Consider the following 22821-nt stretch of genomic DNA (forward strand, 5'->3'; position numbering starts at 1 on the left):
CTAAAAGATCTGGAAGTCTAGTTTTCAGAATAGGGCTGCCGGAGGAAAAAGCTCAAAGTAACTGGGTTGAAGGTTGAGAAGAAAGCAGAAGGGTCAGACTGTCGGATCAGTCTGAGCCAGTCTTGAAGATTTTGAGATTCCAGCCAAACCACAAGGTATTATAAGCTAAAAGTTTAGTTTAAGATTCTTAAGACATTTTAGAATAAGTTTGTAGAAGGAAGTATTTCCAAATAAGGTTCGGAACTATGAGTAATCTAAGTTGTAAATTGAATCTAGATTCTAGGGGTGAAAAAGGGACCCGAGGAGCTACTAGAGTGAAAAGTTCCTAAGAGTTCGAGGTGAGTGGCTAAAATGTTTTCGAACTAAAACGTTTTAAACTGTTTTGATTACAACATTTACGGAAAGCATGTTTGCAAAAATAATTCTCATGCCTACTAGTTTTATAAAGTGGTTTCCAAGCAAGTTTGAATTGTGATTTGAACACATGCATATTATTGAAAAACTATTTACACATGTATATGTATTGATTTTATCCAGCATGCATTACCATCTTTAAAGTCATATTGTATATGTGTTATACTGTACATGCTTGAAAGAGAAAAGTTGTTTATAAATAGTTTTGGTAAAATGCGATGTCGAAGTACAAGGAGAAGGCATCCATCCAACTAGATACTGAAGTACAAGAAGAAGGTATCTATTGGTACTAAAGTATGTTTGAGAAGGTACCAAACCAACAGGATACTGAAGTACTTGGAGAAGGTATCCTAGTAGCTCGATACGAAGTACAAGGAGAAGGTATTTAAGTAGTAGTACCTAATGTGGCCACAGGTGAATAAAGTTAGAGATTGAGCAAAAGGGTTCCCTCTGGACTAGTAGTTGGTGTTGGGATTATTTTACCAGTTATACAGTACTTTGATTTGAGAAATGATTTTACTGTTTTATGTTTAAAATAGTTTTATGTACATTACACCTGGAAATTATTTATGTTGCAAAAGATTATATTTCAGATAAAACTATTTTCTGAAATTATGCATGAGAATTTACTATATTTTCTCGGTCACTCACTGGACGTAAGCTCACCCCGTTTTCAAATGTTTTTGTTCCCCCCCTCCCCCCACAGGTAGTGGTCAAATCCTCTAAAGACAGCTCAGTATCTTCTCTGCCACTAAAGGACGAAAAGACTTGTAACCATTTGCTAGGTGGTTACTGTTAATATTGTACACATGTTACTATTGTTCATATAGGGACTAGGGTTTGTGGGTTTTGGGACTTATAAATCTAATGTTGTAAATACTCTAAACATATTAAGTTTCTAAGTTAATAAATTGTGGGCCTACAACCGTCCCGTTGCATATAATTTGTTTTTGGTATCAGAGTTATTCCGCAAGAGTTTTTAGGCAGTAAGTCTCAGCCTAAGGGTTGATAATTGCTGCAGTCACGCCCTTCTCTAGGCTAAGAGGGTGGTCTGGGGCGGGGTGTGACAGTTTGGTATCAGAGCATAAGTTTTTGGGACAATTGAGGAATTAGTTGATACCAACTTGGTATTAAAGGATGGGTTATACGTAAGTTTGGGAAAGATTTAAGCTAGCTTAGTACTAAAACATAAAACTTTGGGTGAAAGAGATAGTTCATGCATTAGATTAAAGTCCCATAGATAAGTCCCTAACATGTGTACCTAATAATTAGACAAAGATGCTAAGAAGAAGTGGCAAGCGGAGCAAGCAGACTGGGGAGAGGAATGTTGACCCTACCAGCGGAGGTCCTGAAGTTAGACGGGACCCAGATCCGAAGGTGAAAATAGTTAGAAACTCAGTAGAACAAGAGGCAACTTCTGAAAACGAGTCTAGTACACCAAAAGTAGATGTAGAACCCCCGATGGAGGATCGAGTATTCGATAGAATCACTCAAAGATTAGCAGCGAGTGTAGGATCAATTCAAAACGATCCAGAAAAGAAGTTCGGCGTCGAGAGGCTGAAAGCTTTAGGAGCCACGACGTTCGATGGAACCACAGATCCATTAGATGCTGAAATCTGGTTAGATTTGATTGAGAAGTGTTTTAAAGTTATGAGATGCCCTGAGGACCGGAAGGTCGAGTTAACGACATTCTTGCTGCAAAAAGGGGCTGAGAAGTGGTGGAAAGTGATAAAGGCCAGAAGGGGTAGTTAAGAAACTATGACTTAGTCTGAGTTTAGACAAGTATTTGAGGATAGATACTACCCTAGTTCTTTTAGAGATGCGAAGAGGGAGGAATTCCTTAGGCTAACTCAGGAAGTGATGACGGTTGTTGAGTATGAGCAAAAATTTACTGAGTTATCTTAGTATGCCCTTCCGATCATCGCGGAAGAGAAGGAGAGGTGTAGGAGATTTGAGAGTGGCCTAAGAAGTAAAATACATACACCTGTTACCTCTACATCTAATTGGGTGAATTTCACTCAGTTAGTTGAGACCGCTATCCGAGTAGAGCGAAGTTAGCGAAGGAGGATGAACTTTAACCAGGAGAAGGATAGTTTAGAGTGCCTGGAGAAACAAGAAGTAAAAATTTAGATCCTTCTTCTCTGGACAGTCGGGGATAAAGAGTTTTGGGGGCATGAGCCAACAAAGTTTGAGTCGAAAGAAGTCCAGACCTGTAGCTAAACAAAGTGGTAGATCAGTATCAGGTCGTACTAGTGAGTCGGTGGCTAGTACAGGGAGGAAACCGCTGTGTGTAAACTGGGGTAAACCTCATATAGGGGTATGCTACGGTAATAGGAATGTATGTTTCCAGTGGACAAGCTGGGCATTTCAGAAGAGATTGTCCTTAGCTAAGTCGTGGAACACAAAATGAACAAAGACAAGGAACACAGACGGTAAACCAACCTAGAACGACCAGAACTAGAGGTGAGGGATCTGGTGTAGCTAAGTAGAAAGGGGTAGCTGGACGACCCCAACAACAACTGCAGTAGCAGCAGGGTAGAATGTACGTTATGACACACCAGGAAGCGGAAGAAGCTCCAAATGTCGTAACTGGTACGATAACTTTATGTAATCAATCCGCTTATGCATTATTTGATCCTGGTGCTACACACTCATTCATATCTAGTATGTGTGCATTACATATAGATAAAATACCTGAACGTATGGATAAGGAATTATTTATCTCTACGCCTGTAGGAGATACTCTAGTGGTACATGAGTATTATAGGAATTGTGAAGTAATTCTTGGAGACCAAAGTTTTTGGGTCGACTTGATTCCATTAGAATTACTAGAATTTGATGTTATCTTAGGTATGGATTTCCTAAGTAAACATTATTCCACTATGGATTGCTTTAGAAGAGAAATAGGGTTTAGGAAACCCGGTGAAAAAGAAATAACTCTGGTAGGAAGTAAAAGAATACTCCCAGGAAGTTTAATATCAACGGTAAAATCTAGAAAACTATTGAGTAAAGGATGTGAAGCTTATTTAGCATCTGTAGTAGTTTCCCAAGATAAGAAGCTAAAACCTGAGGATGTACCTATAGTACAAGAATTCTTAGATGTATTCCCTGAAGAATTACTAGGCTTACCGCTTGATAGGGAAGTGGTATTTACTATTGAGGTAATTTCTGGTATTGCACCTATATCTTAAGCACCATATAGGATAGCCCCAATGGAGTTTAAAGAGTTAAAAGTTCAATTACAGGAACTTGTAGATAAGGGGTACATTAGACCCAGTGTATCACCTTGGGAGCGCCAGTCTTGTTTGTTAGGAAGAAAGATGGTACTCTTATATTATGCATAGACTATAGACAGTTAAATAAGGTGACCATTAAGAATAAGTACCCATTGCCTCGTATAGATGATCTCTTCGATCAGTTAAAGAGAGCAACGATGTTCTCCAAGATAGATTTGAGGTCAGGCTATCACCAGTTGAAGGTGAAAGACACAGATGTTCCTAAAACTGCATTCAGAACTAGATATGGACATTTTGAGTTCCTAGTAATGCCGTTTGGATTGACAAATGCTCCTGCGGTATTTATGGACTTGATGAATAGGATATTCCATTCTTATCTAGATCAGTTTATGATAGTATTCATAGATGACATACTAGTGTATTTCAGTAGTGCGGAAAAACATAAAGAACATCTAAGGATGGTATTACAAACTTTAAGAGAAAATAAGTTATATGCCAAATTTAGTAAGTGTGATTTTTGGTTAAATCAAGTCATATTTCTTGGGCATATAGTTTCAGCTGACGGAGTTAGTGTTGATTCCCAAAAGATAGAAGCAGTAGTTAATTAGGAACGACCCCTGAATGTAACCGAAGTACGTAATTTTCTAGGTTTAGCAGGTTATTATTGGAGATTCGTGGAGGGTTTCTCTAAGATAGCCCTTCCATTGACAAACCTGACCAGAAAAGATGCGAAGTTTGAATGGTCGCTAGAATGCGAGCATAGTTTCCAAGTGCTGAAACAAAGGTTAGTATCAACACTAGTATTAACTCTACCTACACCAGGTAAGGGGTTTGAAGTTTATTGTGATGCATCCGGACAAGGATTAGGATGTGTGCTGATGCAGGAGGGAAAAGTAGTAGCCTATGCTTCGTGACAGTTAAAGAAGCATGAATGTAATTACCCTACACATGACTTAGAGTTAGCAGAAGTTGTGTTAGCTCTAAAATTGTGGAGACATTACCTGTTTGGTGAGCGATGTCATATATTTACAGACCATAAGAGTCTAAAGCATATCTTTGATCAAAAGGAACTAAACCTAAGACAGAGAAGATGGCTTGAATTGATTAAAGATTATGACTGTACAATTGACTATCACCCAGGTAAAGCAAATGTGGTAGTTGATGCCTTAAGTCGAAAAACTAGATCAGCTAGAGCTAGTATTAATTCAGTGAAGGGTACACTGATTCATGAGTTGTATAATGCTAGGGCGGCATTATCAGTCGGTCAAACAGGAGGGTTACTAGCTTCATTTCAAGTGCGTCCTACGCTCGTAGAAGATATTCTACGTGAACAGTTAAAGGATTCTGATCTCCAGAAGTTAGCTGAAGAAGTGGATAAAGGATTGAAGACGGACTATCAATTAAGAGCTGATAAAGTGTTATTAAAAGAAGGTAGAATATGCATATCTAAAGATCTACCGAGGGAGGCAAGTGTGAATTTAAGTTATTCTCATTTAGTATTTGAGATACAAATGTTTATATGGTAGATAGTTTGGTTCAACATTTAGCTTAGAGATAGCTAGGAGAGGTATCATTGGAAAACTAAGGAATTGATATCAGAGTAGCGCAGTAGAAGCGTGGTAATAGACAAGACTATGAAAGGTTACAACAGTGGTTGTTGTGAAACCTTAAACCAGAGTTAGTTCGAGTAAATTTCGAGGACGAAATTTTCTTAAAGGGGAAGTAAATGTGAAACTCGAATTTCTATTTTCCTTACTTAAGCAAGTGATAAAAGGAATTAACTAAGTGAAAGTTAAATCCTCAGTTAAGAGGAGGGAAGTTTCTAAGTGTTAAGTAGATTTTCCATGAATAATTTAAGTTGTGCTTTAATTGGTAAAATTGTAATGAAATTTGTATAAGTTGAGTAGGTTGATGAGAAGGTTAGTGTGAAATGGTGAAGAAGGAATGGGGATTTGAAAAGAAAAATATGGACATTGAGTTTGGGAAATTTGGGAAAATTGGCTAAGTATGGAAACTTTATGTGAAATGCATGTTGTGCACAAAGCACTGGAAGGCAAGTGACTAGTGGCACAATCGTGTAGAAATTGAACGGAGACGAACAATGTTCGCAGTAGCTAAGAGCGAGATCGTTGAGAGTGAGATCAGCGAGATCGTTGAGAGTGAGATCAGCGAGATTGTTGAGAGCACGAACATTGAGACCGAGACTAACGAGATCCTTGAAAGCGAGATTGGAGAAAGCGAGAAAGTGGAAGGGAACAAGATTGGAGAGAGCAAGACCAGCGAGAAAGTGGGTGAGAGCGAGAGTAGAGAGAGCGAGATTTTGAGCTAGAAAGTTGGAGAGAGTGAGAGTGGAGAGAGCGAGATTTTGAGCGAGAAAGTGGGAGAGAGCGAGAGTGGAGAGAGCGAGATCAGTGAGAAAGTGGGAGAGAGCGAGAGCAGCCTGTGCGCGTCAGCAATGCCTTGTCTGGTACTGCATTCGAACGTCATGCCCACGCCTCGCCTATGCATTGAACGGCCGAGCAAGCTTCTGAGCGATGTATTTGGACGCATTGGGGTGGATTATGCATTTAAAAACCCTAATTTGAATACAAACAAGCTTGAAGACGTAAAGGCAAACGTCAATTAAAATCTAGGTGTCCGATTAAGAGAAATTCTTAAACCCTAAGAAATTGTGTTGGATGCGTTTGGGAAGAACACATTGAACCAAGGTGAAGTCAGCTTACATTGATAAAGAGAGGATTAAACATTTGGCCATGCAGCCAAGTAGGTGCTGTCAACCCCACGAGCAATTTGAATGCCTATAAATAGGGAGTTGGGATTTCATTTTCAAATCACACAAAAATCATAAATTTCGTAGAGAAAGTAGAAGGCAGTGAGAGTTCAGAAGAATGTGTCAACTTTGGACGAGGAAATCTTCCAATCTACTCGTGCGTTTGGAGTGATTCTAAAGCCATCTGAAAGATCTGGAAGTCTAGTTTTCAGAGTAGGGCTGTTGGAGGAGAAATCTCAAAGGAACTGTGCTGGAGGTTGAGAAGAATGCAGAAGGGCCAGACTATCGGATCATTCTGAGCCAGTCTTGAGGATTTTGAGATTCCGGCCAAACCACGAGAAATTCTGAGCTGAAAGTTTAGGGTAAGATTCTTATAGTTTAGAATAATTTTGTAGAAGGAAGTATTTCCAAATAAGGTTCGGAACTATGAGTAATCTAAGTTGTAAATTGAATCTGGATTCTAGGGGTGAAAAATGGACCCGAGGAGCTACTAGAATGAAAAGTTCCTAAGAGTTCGAGGTGAGTGGCTAAAATGTTTTCAAACTAAAACGTTTTAAACTGTTTTGATTATAACATTTACAGAAAACATATTTGCAAAAATAATTCTCATGCCTATTAGTTTTATAAAGTGGTTTCCAAGCAAGTTTGAATTGTGATTTGAACGCATGCATATTGTTGAACGCATGCATCAATGAGCTCATCAAAAGTAAGGTTTTCAGGACTTACCCCATCATCGTTGTCGTCGTCTCCAAAAGCCATAAAGCACAGATTTGCTACTTCTTCCTCGCTTTCAGATTCACTTTCATTGCTTTCGTCCCAAGTAGATTTCATGGCCTTCTTGTTCTTCTTTGAAATGGATTTTCTTTGAGGACAGTCCCACTTCACGTATCCGGGCTTTTTGCATTCATAACAGATGATTGTATCTCTGTTGCTCTTTTCTCCTTTGCCTTCTTGATTGTTGACTTTCTTTGAGAAGTTCCTTTTCCTAAAATACTTTTTGAACTTCTTGGTCAAGTAAGTGAACTCCTCATCATTTAGTTCAGCTTCAGTTTCAGAGTCCTCTTGAACTTGAGTGGACTTTAATGCTAGGCTCTTCTTCTTTTTGACATCTTCTTCCACATTGGCTTTCATGATTATCTCATGTGTCATGAGAGATCCAATGAGCTCCTCCAGTAGAAGTTTTGAGAGGTCTTTTGCTTCTTGGATCGCTGTCACCTTAGCTTCCCAACTCTTAGGCAATGATCTAAGAATTTTTCTCACATTTTCAGAGGTGGTATAAGATTTTCCTAATCCCTTCAAAGCATTAACAATATTAGTGAACCTAGTAAACATTTCAGATATAGTTTCATTTGCATCCATTTTAAACCATTCATAATTATGAACTAACATGCTAATCCTTGACTCTTTAACTTGATTAGTTCCTTCATGAGTTACTTCAAGCGTATCCCAAATTTCTTTAGCAGAATTACATGCAGAGACTCGATTAAACTCATCAGGATATAAAGCACAAAACAGACAGTTCATGGCTTTAGCATTAATAGAAAACTTCTTTTTATCTTCATCATTAAACTCTTTTTCTTCCTTAGGAATATATTTATATCAACTATCTTAGTAGGAATTAAAGGACCATTAGAAACAATTTCAATAGATTATAGTTAATAGAAATCAAATAAATTCTCATCCTAATTTTCCACCATGCATAATTATTTCCATAAAAAAAATGTGGCCTAGTGATAGATTGACCTTCACCATGCCCATTTATTCCAGTAATTGCCATAAGCTCGAACAATTAAGTTTTTCGAAAAAAGAAGAGAATATAATAATTTTTTTAAAAGATTTTTATAAAAAGAAATACTTTTCCAAAATTTAGATTTTAATAAAAAAGATTTCAAAGATTAAGAAGTAGAAAAAAAATAATGGTTTTAATAACCAATTTTTTAAAAAAATTCTAATGAAAACGGCTTTTAAAACTCAAAATTTCAAACTTTTTGCAAAAATTAGAAAAAATTTAGATTTAATAAGATTAAAAAAACAGAATGTAAAATCAAGAAAAAAAAATTACAAAACCTCTTTCAAATAAGAAAACCGAGCTACTCGTTTTGATACCAATTGTAGGATCTAAAGGCAACACTAGAAGGGGTGAATAGGGTTAACAACCAATTTTTAAAAAATAATTTTATCTTCAAACAATATGCAATAAAGTTAACCCACTAATTTGATTAAAGAAAATTTATGCAAGACAAAACTTAAATCATGCAAGCTATGATAACTTCAAATTTAAAGACAATTTAATCAATGATAAATTTAAATAACACACTAAAAATTAAATCGTGCAATTAGGAAAGATTAAAAAATAACTAAGACAAGAACAAAAAAATTGAAAACCAGAAATAAAAGCGAGAGAAGAAGAGAAAACACCAGGAATTATAGTGGTTCGGCAAATTGCCTACTTCACTCTCAAAGACTCCTTCTTGAGTATTTCACTAAGTGATCCTCTTGCAGGTGAGGACCAAACCGACACACGACCCTCTTTTTCTTAGGCTAAAGAGAAACCTAAGATCCTTTTTACTTGTTCAAGATCAAACCAATTTCTTTTTCTCACAACCCAAGGTGTACCCATACCTTAATACAATTCCCAAAAATTAAAGAAAACCTCACAATATTACCTCTTGAAGGTTAAATACACAAGTTGAGCACTAAAAAAAAACTCACAAAAATAACTCTAGGCCAATTTAGAAGTAAGGAGGATAAGAATTTGAGAGTAGAGAGAATTGAGAGCTTAAGACTTAATAGCTTTTGGTATATCGATGAAGAGTAACTTCAAGTTGAATTTATAGGCGAGGGGGATAAATTTTGACCATTAGATATGATTGCAAATGAAGGGTGGAGATTAAATAAAAATAGAGAAGGAAATGATTTATAATTAAGAGAGGAATTGAAAAACTGGAATTATTGAGATTTGGAGAATAAAAAATGATTTGAAGGATGACAATTTAGGAAGGAAATCAAATTTGAAAAGGCTGAAAAATCTTAAACCGCACCACATGTCGCCATACTATTGATCCGCATGTCAATTAACAATTTCTCCTCCTTTTCTTTTTTTTTCCCTTTTTTTTTCAATATCAGCTGCCAGTTGTCATTATCTTATTCGTCCATGGTCGCCACGTCACTGCCAAATCATGTGCCACGTCAGCAAAAAGTGACGATTGGAGTGCCATGTCATCAAAATTGACAGTTCGTGTGCCACGTCAACCGCCACGTCGAATGCCACATCAGCAAGGTGCCACGTGTCACTGCCACATTAAATTTCCTCTCCAATATTCTTTTGCTTATAACTTTCTCGTTTGAACTCCGATTTGAGTGATTCAAATTGCGTTGGAATCGTCTTTCTGAGCTCTACAAAATAGTAACTCTGAAACACTGAAAATGTTAGTACAAAAATTCTGAGTTTGTTATTATCAAAATACTTGGTTTGATTGAAGCCCTAAAGCTAACAGTTAACCTATATTTAGATACTACAATTAGTAATGACTAAAGCAAGATCCTAATTGAGTACCAACACATAAGAACATCGAAGTAACTCGTGAGAGAATGAAATACCTCAAGAGATATTTTCCTGATGTAGAAGATCGGCCAAGGTGAACTTGTAGTTTGCTAGATTTTCAAAAATAGAAAAAGATTTTAATGATGTTGATTCTATAACAGCTAGATATAATGAGGATGCAAAAAATTGGTGGGCTACTCATGGTGTCTATGCAGCATTGCTCAAATCAATTGCCTTTAAGATACTAGATCCCTTCCTCATCTTCATGTTGTAAGAGGAATTAAAGCACATACTCATTTATTAATTTAATTAGACGAAACAAGCTAATGCCACAACATACAGATGATCGAGCATATATCCATAGTAGTTGTGTCTTTTGTCAAGAAGAAGTCCAGAATATTCACACGGAGATATGAAGCGATGGGATATTGCTGGAGATTCTTTTGATTCTTTTGAAGAAGTTTGGATGCTCGAATTGGCTACTTTATCATTAGATGAACTAGATTTATAGGCAGTAGTTTTCACTGATGATGGTAGTGACAATGAGGCTAACAATTGTGAAGCTAGAGATGGAGTTGTAAGTTTGAGAATGATGTTTTAAGCTTCTAGTTTTTGTTTTGCATGAAAGATGTGATCTCTATTTAAGATTTTGTATTTGTATTGTAACTTTTTATTGAACTTGGACAACTAATATACTCTTTATTTATGTTTTAACAATATATATTCTTAATTTATCTACAAGTATTATCACATATATTATTTAAAATATATATATATATATATAATGTGTCCCCAACGTGTAGTATTCTACATTTCTAGAAACAGGCGTGTTGCCATGTCGTATCATGTCGTGTCACGTGTCACGTGTCGATGTCCGTGCTTCTTAAGCTGTAATGGGTTGTTTTTTAGAAAATTGTCCAAAATGACTTAAAAAGAAAAGATTTCTCTATGATTTACCTATTCTTAAACTCATGGTTGTTTTTTTTTACCCTGGTCACTTGTGAGACTTTTGCCTCAATATTTAATGTTTTCATTCTCCTCTATTTCTTATGTCCCTTTTGCTCTTCCCTTTCAACGACCAAAAACAGAAATTCAATGTAATACCAATACTTCATTCCATTATTTGTCAACATTCATTTTCAACTAACATTGTACCATCTAAATATTGGGGTTGATGCCCTAAATCTCGTAGGATCATGTAGTTTATAATTGTATTGTACAAACATTTTATTTAACATTTAGTAGCATTAAACCCATAAACCAATAAACTAATACATAAGGTTATCATCTATAGCTTAAACATGTATGTAGAGACATACAGGTAGATCATGTTTAAGTGATAATCTAAATGGACTGTAGTAGATGGATAAGGCTTGATACCTTATCCTAGTAACACTACGAATACAACCGGCTTTATAGATATTATAATTGTCGTAAAGTGCTACAAATGATCTGATCCTGATCATTCATATGGAGACATGTGAGCAGGGGTATTCTATACAAAATACAAAAGGAGTTTTGTATAAGACCAAACCACAAAATGACTAGTTTTATTATATATCGGTGTTCATAATAGAGACTTACATTTCACCAGGATGACCATAGGTGACATGACCTGAATCCTGAGTGAGTTGTGAATTCCTACCTATGAAGGCAATCCTTTTATTTGTATGGGTGAGAATGGCTAGATCGCCGACTGAATAAGCCTACCATTTTGGGGATTCATCTGATTAGGGAGCTGGGAATATATCTACACAAGACGAAATTTACTTCTTTCCCAATGTCGGGATAAGTTGATAAATTGCTCTCTTAAGGGCTAATTTCAGGGCTTAAATAATGTAGGCCCACACCCTCTCCTAGCCTGAGAGGTGTCTAGTCATAGTTGGACTATGATTTATTGTTCATTAGAGGGATCAGTGGTACTTAAGGAGTTAGATGGAACTACAGGAGTAAAACGATAATTTCAGTCCAACTGTACCTACGAGCAATTTGTGAAGGGTCATTGCACTGTTTATTGGTTATATCCAATGGACACAAAAATATATCTGTAGTGTGAAGAGTGCAGTTGTCGATCTTTAGTAGAGTGTCCGACAGTTAATGGATGTTGAATAATTTAATTAAAGATTTTAATTAATTATTCAAGTACCATCTGAAGCTTCAATCTACAGGTCTATAAGGTACCCTCTATAGCTCAATAGGATTAAATGAGAATCAATTTTGGATTAGTTTGAATTATTCAAATTAATTATATGTGATATAATTAATTTAATTTAATTATATATGATATAATTACTAATGTATTTGATACATTATATTATAGAATTTATTTGAGAGGAAATAAATATTTGAATATTAATTATGTGAATTGAATTCATATAATTGAATTTAATGTAAAGTGGATTTATATTAAATTCATTGTTGAGAGAATTAAAACTATAGGTTATATTGTATGTGATATAATATTAAACCATAAGTTATATGTTATATATGATATAACATATAGTTATATATATATACACGCACATACACATATACATATAATAAGTTGGTTATTATATATATATAAATTAAAAATAAAATTAATTTATTTTAATTTTGAATTTTGTTTAGGGAGGGAAATAACTTCCCTCCCCTATTCTCTCTCAACTCACAGTGTGAGTGTGTGATTGGGATTGACTTTCTTCTCCTTCTTTGTTTTGACAGAGAAGGGATGAAAAGAAAAAAAAAAGTGTTCTATGGGTGAATGTCAGTCACAGTGATCACTTTGTAAAAAATTCCCAATCTCTCTTATCATCTCTCAATTCTCCCTTCTCTCACAAAATTCCAAGAGCCCACAACTTCTTGGATTCTCATCCTAGAGAATATAGAGGAAACACTTTTGGTGGTGGCCATTTGGATTGCTCGATTTTGTTTGTGATTTCGGTTCGAAGGATTTTGAAGAAAAGTTCTTCAAAGGTAAGAGTTTCTAAACCCTATTTTTCCTTCTGCTTTTAATGAGCATGCTGCAAAATTTGTTGGTTATGCATATTTTTGTTATGTAAAACTTGGTATCTGTGAAAACTGAAAATTGGGACAGTCTCCTTCCGTTGTGAACCTTCGCCAGTTCCTTCACTAAAGGGATTTATCGCTTTTGCTTTTGATTTGGAAGATAAAAAATTAGATAATTAAAAACAAAAACATACAAAACATCTCAATTACATAATTCTTACATACCATTGATCCGATAATGAATAATTTGTTTATGGTCAAACCATAAACCAAGTCTCTATCCAGTTAGTGAGAGGGTGGGACCCAACTGTTCAAGTTTTGGAGTCAGCACTTAAAGGGAACTACTCATCTACTTACCCTAAAAAAAAGAGTTAATTTCATCTTGTGAAATTACGTTCCCAACTCCCTATTCCGTAAAGTCCCAAAAATGGTAGGCTTATAGAGTCAACAACTTGAGCCACTCTTACTCATGCAAATCAAAGGACGAGCCATAATAGATAGGAGTTCGTAACTCACTCAAGATTTAGACCTGAGTTACATTTGATCATCCTATGAAATATTAATCCCTTCAATTGATGGAGTTACAAAGATAGATTAATTATTTCGCGATTTAGCCTTATACAAACTCATTGTATAGGATACCCCACTCGCATGTCTTCACATGAACGATTTGGATCACATTGTTTGTAACCATTACTAAGTGGATCGTATCCATAATGTTACCAGGATAAGACACCAGCCTTATCCATATACTATAGACCCTTTAAGTTATTACTTAAACATGATTCACATGTATGTCAATTGCATACTATTCAACTTTCATGAAATAACTTTGAGTTTTTACTGTAATGGATAATTCATTATTGCATATTTTAAAATTAAATTAAATACTATATTAAATAATTAATTAACTATTAGACTTTAAGGCACAAATCCCAACACCATCAACATTCAATGTTATTGATATCAAACATGGGATAAATAATGGAAGATCACTTTCATTCAAACACTCTCAATTCTCGCATTGCTCTTTCTCTTTCAACTTCTGCTAGTTTTTTTTTTTCACGGGTTTACAACAAGCAAAAGATGTATATTCAAGGAAGACAATCTTACCCAGAAATGGATAGAAGGTAAGTGTAAATGATCTATCATCACAAGTAAAGATCGTTTATACATAACCAGTGATTGATATGCGACACCCAACGATCGATGACCACATGTTATGCAACCTGAAATCGACTACATGTCAATGATCATTCACCATAGGTAAAGGATTACTTACTATGTTATCCATGATCACTTACTATGTTACACAATGATCATTTGCCACGTGCTCAGTAATTGCTTACCATTTCCTTATCGATTGAATACCATTTTCTTATAGATCACATACATTTTATTGTTATTCCATTTGCAATTCAAACTTGGTTGTCTCTAATTGGCATATTATAGAAAGATGACACTACTTTGCATCTTTGTACGCTATGGTGGGGAGTGGAATCAGATCGTAAGTAATTATATTGGAGGTTCCATAGAAGTATTAAATATTAGAAATGGTATAACGTGTAGTGAACTAGCGAGAATTTTGCACCAACGACTGAATATCGATCCGGTTAGGTTTTAAATACACATAAAATATTGTTACAATTTATTGGTCCTAGCTCCCCCAATTGATATTTTTTATGATTTAGATCTTAGTTCTTTTTTGGAAGGAAATGATGTATCTCCGAATGTCATTGTTTGTATCAATGAAGTCGAATGATACTCATGGAGTAGACACTAATAATATGTACCATGAGGGCAATCTAATTTCTCTAACCATTCCAACCATGCCAATGAATGTGAATTTTTGTTTTCCAACACATTCGAGTTGTAGTATTTCCATCATATCTACACTTGATGAGAACATCGAGCAGTGTAATTTGAGGGATGACACAAATGATCTTTGGGGTGCATGCAATGTCCAGTCGAGATGTAGACCACACCATGGATATGAACAATATGATGGACCACATTCAAACCCAACACCATTTGTTCATGTTTCAACCTCACTTGCTTTTATCCTACTGATAGCAATGCCTTCAACTCCAACATATATGAATGTTCCAACCCAATCATTTATTCATGTACCTAGACCATCTGAAGGACCATCTTACAATGACTTTATCATAATACCACACAATTGTCTGAATGACGAAGATATAAAGGTTGGTCAAATTTTCTTTTGCAAGCATGACTTGTCAGTTAAATTGTCAATGCTTGCAATAAGAAAGAATTATGACTTTAGGGTAAAAAAGTCAATGAAGTCATTGTTAACCGTTTGGTGTGTAGTGGAGGAATGTAAATGACGAATTTGTGCAAAGAAATTAGAAGGCATTGATTATTTCAAGGTGACGAGGTACTCGAGCGAGCATACATGCGCACTTGAAATTAGGAGTGGTGATCATCAAGAGACTAAGAGTTGGGTTATTGCAAAATTTTGATGTTCATTTGAGAAATGAATTTCACAATTAGGATCTTTTAGTATAAGGGTTTAATTGATCAGGACCGAAAAGTTGTCTAAACCTTCCGATCCAAATCAAATAAAAATTTATAATCTCACGAATTAACTACTTATATTATTAGGTAGTACAACTGGCAAGTCCGGGTGACACAGGGAAGCACAGATATTAGTTCCTCGAAGCCTATTTTCAGTTAAAGTGGTAAATGAGGGGGAAAGGGTTTGTGTGGATTGATATTTGAACATGCTTGAAAATAAAATGCAAGAAAGTAAAGGATATAAATGCAATTGATAAAGATATTATAGCTTAGAGAATCGATATAGCTCAATGCAACCTTGTTCATCGGATTATCCAAATGTAATTTCAGCTTCTTGACTATGCCTAGCCCAATTGATTGGAAATCCAACCAATGGTCCTAGTTACCTAATTAGCTAAACATGAATAGATGAATTCATACTAAACATATTTAACCAACCGCATTACACTCTAGAGCTTACACTAGGATGAATATTTAACTTTCGTCGTCTAATTAAACATTCAATATAGTTTCTCCTAGGTCAATAGGTTAGTGCTCTTCATTATAGACAACCAATTACAAGTCTATCTAACATTTTGCTTCTTGGAAATCATCCTATAATTTCATCTCACATATTATGCGGCGATTGGAAAATTCTGGCTTGACTACTCGTCTGACCGTTATTTTGCGGAAAAAATCTAAGTGGCCCTTCTTTTTGCGCCACTGATTGGAAAATTTGCTGCTGGTTTTTCCACGCAAAGTTGGGGTGGTTTCTCCACCCAAGGTTGTAGGTGTTAGAGAATGGATTATTTTTCAAAAAAAAAATAGACTGTGGGTTCTGCGGGCATTCCTCTATTGCGTGTCCTTCACCGCAAGTCGCACACTTTGCGACAGTCTGATTAATTGTGTTCACTTACCCACTATGCGATGTTGGGCTGTTGATTGCGATTCCCTGAATTAAATTCATCATCACAGTCATCTAACTCTGAAGTGATGCGATAGCACCATTGTTTGCGTCATTATCCTTTATTCTCAATCTATGATCGCTCTCTCTTCAGTCCTTGTGATTTTTAGAGATGCGATCCAAGATGTTCTTAGCCTCATCATACGTTTTGCCTAGTGGACCACTAGCGGCTGCCACATTAGCAACAGTCTGCGAATCGGGATTCAATCTATGATAAAAGATCTCCATTTGCAAGCAGTCTGGTAATCCGTTGGGTGGACAGTCCCTTACAAGCCTCTTAAACCTCGCCTAGGCATCGCTGAGCGATTCGTCCATGTCCTGTTCAAAATTGGTTACTAATTTCCTTCTTCTGGAATTCTCAGTCGGTGGGAAATATTTTTTTCATAAACTTCTCTACGACTTGTTCCCATGAAGTGATCTCCCCTGATTTGAGAGAATACGCCCATTTTCGTGCCTGATCACACAGAGAAAATGGAAACAAAGTAATCGAACTTCTTCGGTAGAGATATTCGGGAACACAAAAGTGTTGCAGATTCTATGAAGTTTCAGAGGTGGGCATGCGGGTCCTCGCCACGCCTTCCTCTGAACTATCCGGCAATCTGGATCATCTGCAGCATCACTGGTTCATTTCGAATCGAGATCCATCAAGGGCAGGCCTCATGATTCTTAGAGAGAAATCGTAGAGGTTTCGCGAGTCCCGAATGGGCCTATTGCGATCGTTTGCCAGTAGGATTGGATTCGCCATGACATTGTTTCCGTTTGGTGCTCCATTTCCAGGCTGCTTCGCCATATCGTCTTTATCTGGTTGTTGTTGCTGGCGGCTATCTCTCAATCTTCATCAAAACGTCCTCTCAATCTCCGAGTCGTAATTCGCTAGAGATTGAGAGCTACAAAGAAATTCGAAAAATTACAGTTAGCACACTGAATTGCTGAAGTCCCCTACAACGACGCTAAAAACTTTATGCGTTATTTTATGTGATGAAATAATGGAATGAATTATGCTAATGGGAGTGCGTTGTGCAACAAGTTTTCTCAGCAGAATCCAAGTATAAACCCTACTGAGTTTCCTGGTAAGTCCAGGGTCGAACTCAGGGACTAAGAAAAACGGTATGCAGTGATAGCTTTTAAGAAGACTTTGTGGTAACCTGATGGAACACGAGACAAACGCAGCGGAATAAGGATCTAATTACACTCTAATTGCTTTTAATTTAAAGGGAAAAAAAGCATGCAATTGAAGGAAAAAATAGTAAATTAGAAAATTACCTTTGAAGCTCCTGAAAACTGCTTTTCCTCGCTGAATCTCGACCCGAATTCTTCCGGACCACCACTAGAGTTGACCTACTATCCTCTGGACTCAGAACCGGATTGTGGGACCCGGTGGATGAAGAAACCGAGAAAGAGAAATAGTTGGAAAAGAAAATGGAATTTGGGTAGGGTTTGGGTTTTTTTTCCAGCTCAATTTTGAACAAAATTGACAAAATGTCAAAACCTTTTTCATCCAAATTGAAAGCCCAATTTATAGAAAAACCCATGCAACAATCGTATGAAATAAATTCATAAAAACCCAACATCTAGAATCCACTATCTAAGTGGGCTTAATGTCTCCATTATAAGCCAACACCTAGCCCACTATTTTGTTAGTGGAATTATCCAACAAAATTTTGGATTTTCCCACTAACTTTAATCAAAGGGCAAAATAGTCATTTTGTCAAAGTCAAACTGTAACCGAAAAGTCAACATTTTGACTTTTTATGATTTTTTCCGTGTTGTCTAATTTTGACCTCCCGAGTATGAATCTACATTCTTTTTCTCGAAATTCAAATCACATTTGAATATAAGGTTGGTTAAAGTTTCACTTTTCAAAGTCAAAAGTCAACTCTTTGACTTTTTACATCTTTGACCATTTCCATTATTTCCGAGCTTCTGAATATGAACGTATTCATATTCTTCATATTTAATCACATTTAAATATTAAAGTTGTATCTCTAAACTGAAAAACCCGACCACTATATCACATATAATTGTCAAATTCTCTCTCTTCACCTAATTTGAACAATTTGAATCATTCTATCATACTGTTCTAAGTTTATTCCATATGAGCTAGTACGGGAACCTAATGAATCTATAAATCATGGGCTCCAACGATCCGAGATTAGCTGGCTAAACTTTTTAGACGGAGCTAATCAACATTTGTTAACTAACGGGTCATTCCATTATAGTCTCATAGTTGTACTCCTCTCACTATAGATATATTTGTATCCATTTGATATAACCATAATTAGTAAGCTAATCCTTTACAGGTTGTTCGTAATCTCGGCTGAGTCATAAAAACCGTTTTACCCTCAAGACTACATCTTGTTCCTTAAGTTCCATTGATCCTCTAATGAACAATTGGTTTAAGGTCCAACCTATAAACTGAACCCCTCTCGGGCCAAGGAGAGGGTGAGACCCATTGTTAAAGACCTGAATTCAGTACTAAATAGAACAACCTATCTACTATCCCTATAACGGGTAGGAGTGAATTCCGTCACCCTATGTTCCTAGCTATCCACTTAATCTTACCCCTAAAATGGGAGGCTTATGGGGCCAGCAATGATGAGTTGCCCTCATCTATGCAGATCTAAGGATAATTCCGAGTGAATAGAAGTTCATAGTTAGCTCAAGATTAAGTTAAGTTACCTAGGTCATCAATTAATGAAATAGTCGGTTTTATATATAAAACGGCATTTAGAACGTAAAAAGTGACTATTTCATGGTTCAGTCTTATGTAAACTCTTTACATAGGATGCCCCCACTTTCATGTCTCCACATGAACGGCTTAGGATCACATCGTTTGTACTAACTACAAAGTGGGCCGCATCCATAGTGTCCCCAGAATAAGGCGCCCAACTTCATTCATATACTATAGACCATTTTGGCTATATATTTGAACTTGATCTACATTTATTTCACTACATAAAGTTCAAACTACATTAAATAGCCTGGGGACCTTAGTTTATTGGATTCAAGATTACAATTTCAATAACAATTTTATCGAAAAACAAAACAAAATATGTTTATTAATTTACAAACTACGAATTTTAAGACATAAAATCCAACAAACTCCCACTTGGACTAAAACTCCTAGTGAAGTATCACAATGTTGAATTTAAGTGAGAAACATATGAGTACAATAAACATATAAATACAATAAATTAGGGAATATACCCAAAAGTTCTCCCACTTGTCCTAGTTTACAAACTTCGTAGACCTAGACTCTGTAGGTGATCTTCAAACACTTTAGCCTTTAGGGACTTTGTAAAAGAATCGACAATGTTTTGCTCAGAAGATATCTGGGTTACTACAACGTCTCCATGATGTACAATCTCCCGGATCATATGGTATTTGCGCTCAATATGCTTGTCGCGCTTATGGCTTCTTGGTTCTCTTGAATTTGCAACTGCACCACTATTATCACAATATAGGGTGATAGGCAGATGCATATTTAGAACGACTTACAAATCTGTCAAGAATTTCCTCAACCATACTACTTCCTTTGCTGCTTCACAAGTAGTTACGCATTCAACTTCCATTGTGGAGTCTGCAATACAGTTTTGCTACATACTTCTCCACACTACTGCTCCTCCATTCAGAATGAACACTGATCCCGATGTAGATTTTCTTGAATCTTTATCGATTTGAAAAACAGAGTCAGTGTATCCAGTAAGGATCAAATCCTTAGTACCATACACAAACATGTAGTTCCTTGTTCTCTTAAGATACTTAAGGATATTTTTAACGGCAGTCCAATGATCATATCTAGGATTGGACTGATACCTACTGACTATCCCTATTGCGTAGCATATATTAGGTATAGTACATAACATTGCATACATCAGGCTCTCTACTGCGGAAGTATAGGGAATCGTCTCATATCCTCAACCTCTTGGGGTGTCTTAGGACATTGATCCTTTGACAAATGAATTCCATATCTGTAAGGTAATAGACCTTTTTTGGAATTTTGCATCTTATACCTAGTCAACATTTTGTCTATATAAGTTGCTTGAGACATGGTTAGTGTTCTGTTCTTGTGGTTCCGAATAATCTGAATCCCGAGAACATACTGCGCATTTCCTAAATCTTTCATTTGGAACTACGTTGCTAGCTATTTCTTGATGTCAGTTAGGTAACCTACTTCATTCCCAATGAGTAGAATATCGTCAACATAAAAACTAAGAACGCTATAGTAGAATTGACGATCTTCTTGTAAACACAAGGCTCGTCAACATTCTGCTCAAAGCCATAAGATTTGATCGCAATATCAAATCTTATATTCCACCCTCTCATTGGCTCGAGAGGGATTCTGCTTATCGATTGGATCATAAACAAATTATTCATTAGAGGATCAATAGAACTTAAGGAACAAGAGGTAATCTCGGGGGTAAAATAGTCATTTGACCCAAACGTTATTACGAACAATCTATGAAGGGTTAACTTACTAATTATGGTTATATCGAGTGGACATGATATATCTACAGTGAGTGGAGTGCAACTACTGAGATTTAGTGGAGTGATCTGGTAGTTAACGAATGAGGGTTAATTTGGTGTAAAGAGTTTGCCAATTAATCTCAAATCGTTGGAGCCCATAACTTGTAGGTGCATTAGGTTCCCCTACTAGCTCACAAATAGATTAGCCTTAGAATAGCATGATAAGTTGATTTGAAACGTTTAAATTTGAATTAAGGGAATTAGTAATTGTATGTGATGTAATTACACGTTTAATTTTGGAATTAAACATAATTGGAGAATCAATTAATATATAAATATGATTTCAATATGAATTTCATGAATAGGGATTCATGGTAATGGAATTGGTGACAAATTAATTTAATATTTGATATTAAATTAATAAAACTAATTAAATTGTTTAATTTAATTATTAATTATTAATTTTATTAGAAAAATTAATTATTGAATTAATAGAAACCACTTCTGAAACGAAGGGGACTAAAGAGAAACAAGAAGGAATTAAAATTGAAAAAAGTTTTAATTTTGAAAATCAATTTCAAAATTAAAAAAATAATAATAAAGGAAAACTGAAAATGGAGAAAAATTCCAATATGAGATTTTCCCACTTTCAAGCAAGAAGGTTAGCCATATTTTTACACATAGTTCTACCACCAAATTCAAAGAACAACTGGAATCACTTCAAGTGATCAGTTTGCGTGAGAGTCATGCAATAAAACCAATCTTTATTGAGTGGAAAACATGATGCAATTGCTGAATTGTTGAGTTTTAAAGGTTGAAGAAGTTGTCATTCAACAAGCTGAAAAACCAGAAAACCTCTCCTCCAATTTTCCTAAGTTAAAGCTTATTTTGAGTCTCACAACTCAATCTAGTGCTCCTAGAGAATAGTATGGAAGCTCTAGTGGTGGCCCACAACAAGAATTAGCGAAGATTATAGCTGAATTTTGAGTTTGAAGAGGATCTTCAAAGGTATGTAATGAAACCCTCCAATACTCTATAAACGTGCTTATTTTGATGTCAAAATTGAGGAATTAGAATGCTTAATGATCATGTTTTCTTTTGCTGCATGTTTCTGCTAACAAACAATGACGTGCCCAGTTCCAACACACAACATCATCTACCCAACCTCTAGTTGCGGCTAGGAACTAATTCCCTAAAATGAAGAACAAACGTGTGGCGTCTAAATCTATTATCTAAGCTGAATTATCATTCTCCACTAAACAAGTCTCCAAAACAAGTAAATCATTTTTACTTTGTTTGACCTTCTTCTTTTCTACCAAGTATTTATGACAATTCCTCTTCCAGTATCCCTACTGGTTGCAATGGAAATAGATTCTCTTTACGGCCTTGGCCTTGTTGCCCCATCTGGGTAACAACTGATGGGTTAGTTTCCTCTTTCCATCTTTCTTCTTCTTCCGCTTTTTGGTGTCGAAAGAAGAAGGCATAAACTTAGTTCCAAAGGTCGAACCTCTGTAGAACTTCTTAGAGGACGAGGCAATATTTGTCTCACCCTTCTATTGCTTGGTTTTCATCAAGGATTGAAAAGTCTGTAGCTTGTTGAGCGAGGTGGTCAGGTTGTAGTCAATCCTGTTCATAATAGCATTGCTACGGAACTGCAAGAAACTTTCAGGTAATGATCCTAGTATGAAACTAACCTGACCGGCTTATTCGATGACAGACCCATTCATCTCTGCCATGTTGAAGTGGACCATCAAGTTGAGAATATGTTCTCTAATAGATGCCCCTTCTTGCATACGAGCATTGAAGATGTTTTTTAGAGCGTCATGTCTGAGTTGTGTGGACTGTTGTTCGAACATCCCCTGCAGGGACTCCATGATCTCACGGGCAGTGATCATGGGCTCATGCTTCTTGGCCAAGACTT

This window comes from Benincasa hispida, chromosome 8, assembly GCF_009727055.1.
Source record: "Benincasa hispida cultivar B227 chromosome 8, ASM972705v1, whole genome shotgun sequence".
Taxonomy (NCBI): domain Eukaryota; kingdom Viridiplantae; phylum Streptophyta; class Magnoliopsida; order Cucurbitales; family Cucurbitaceae; genus Benincasa; species Benincasa hispida.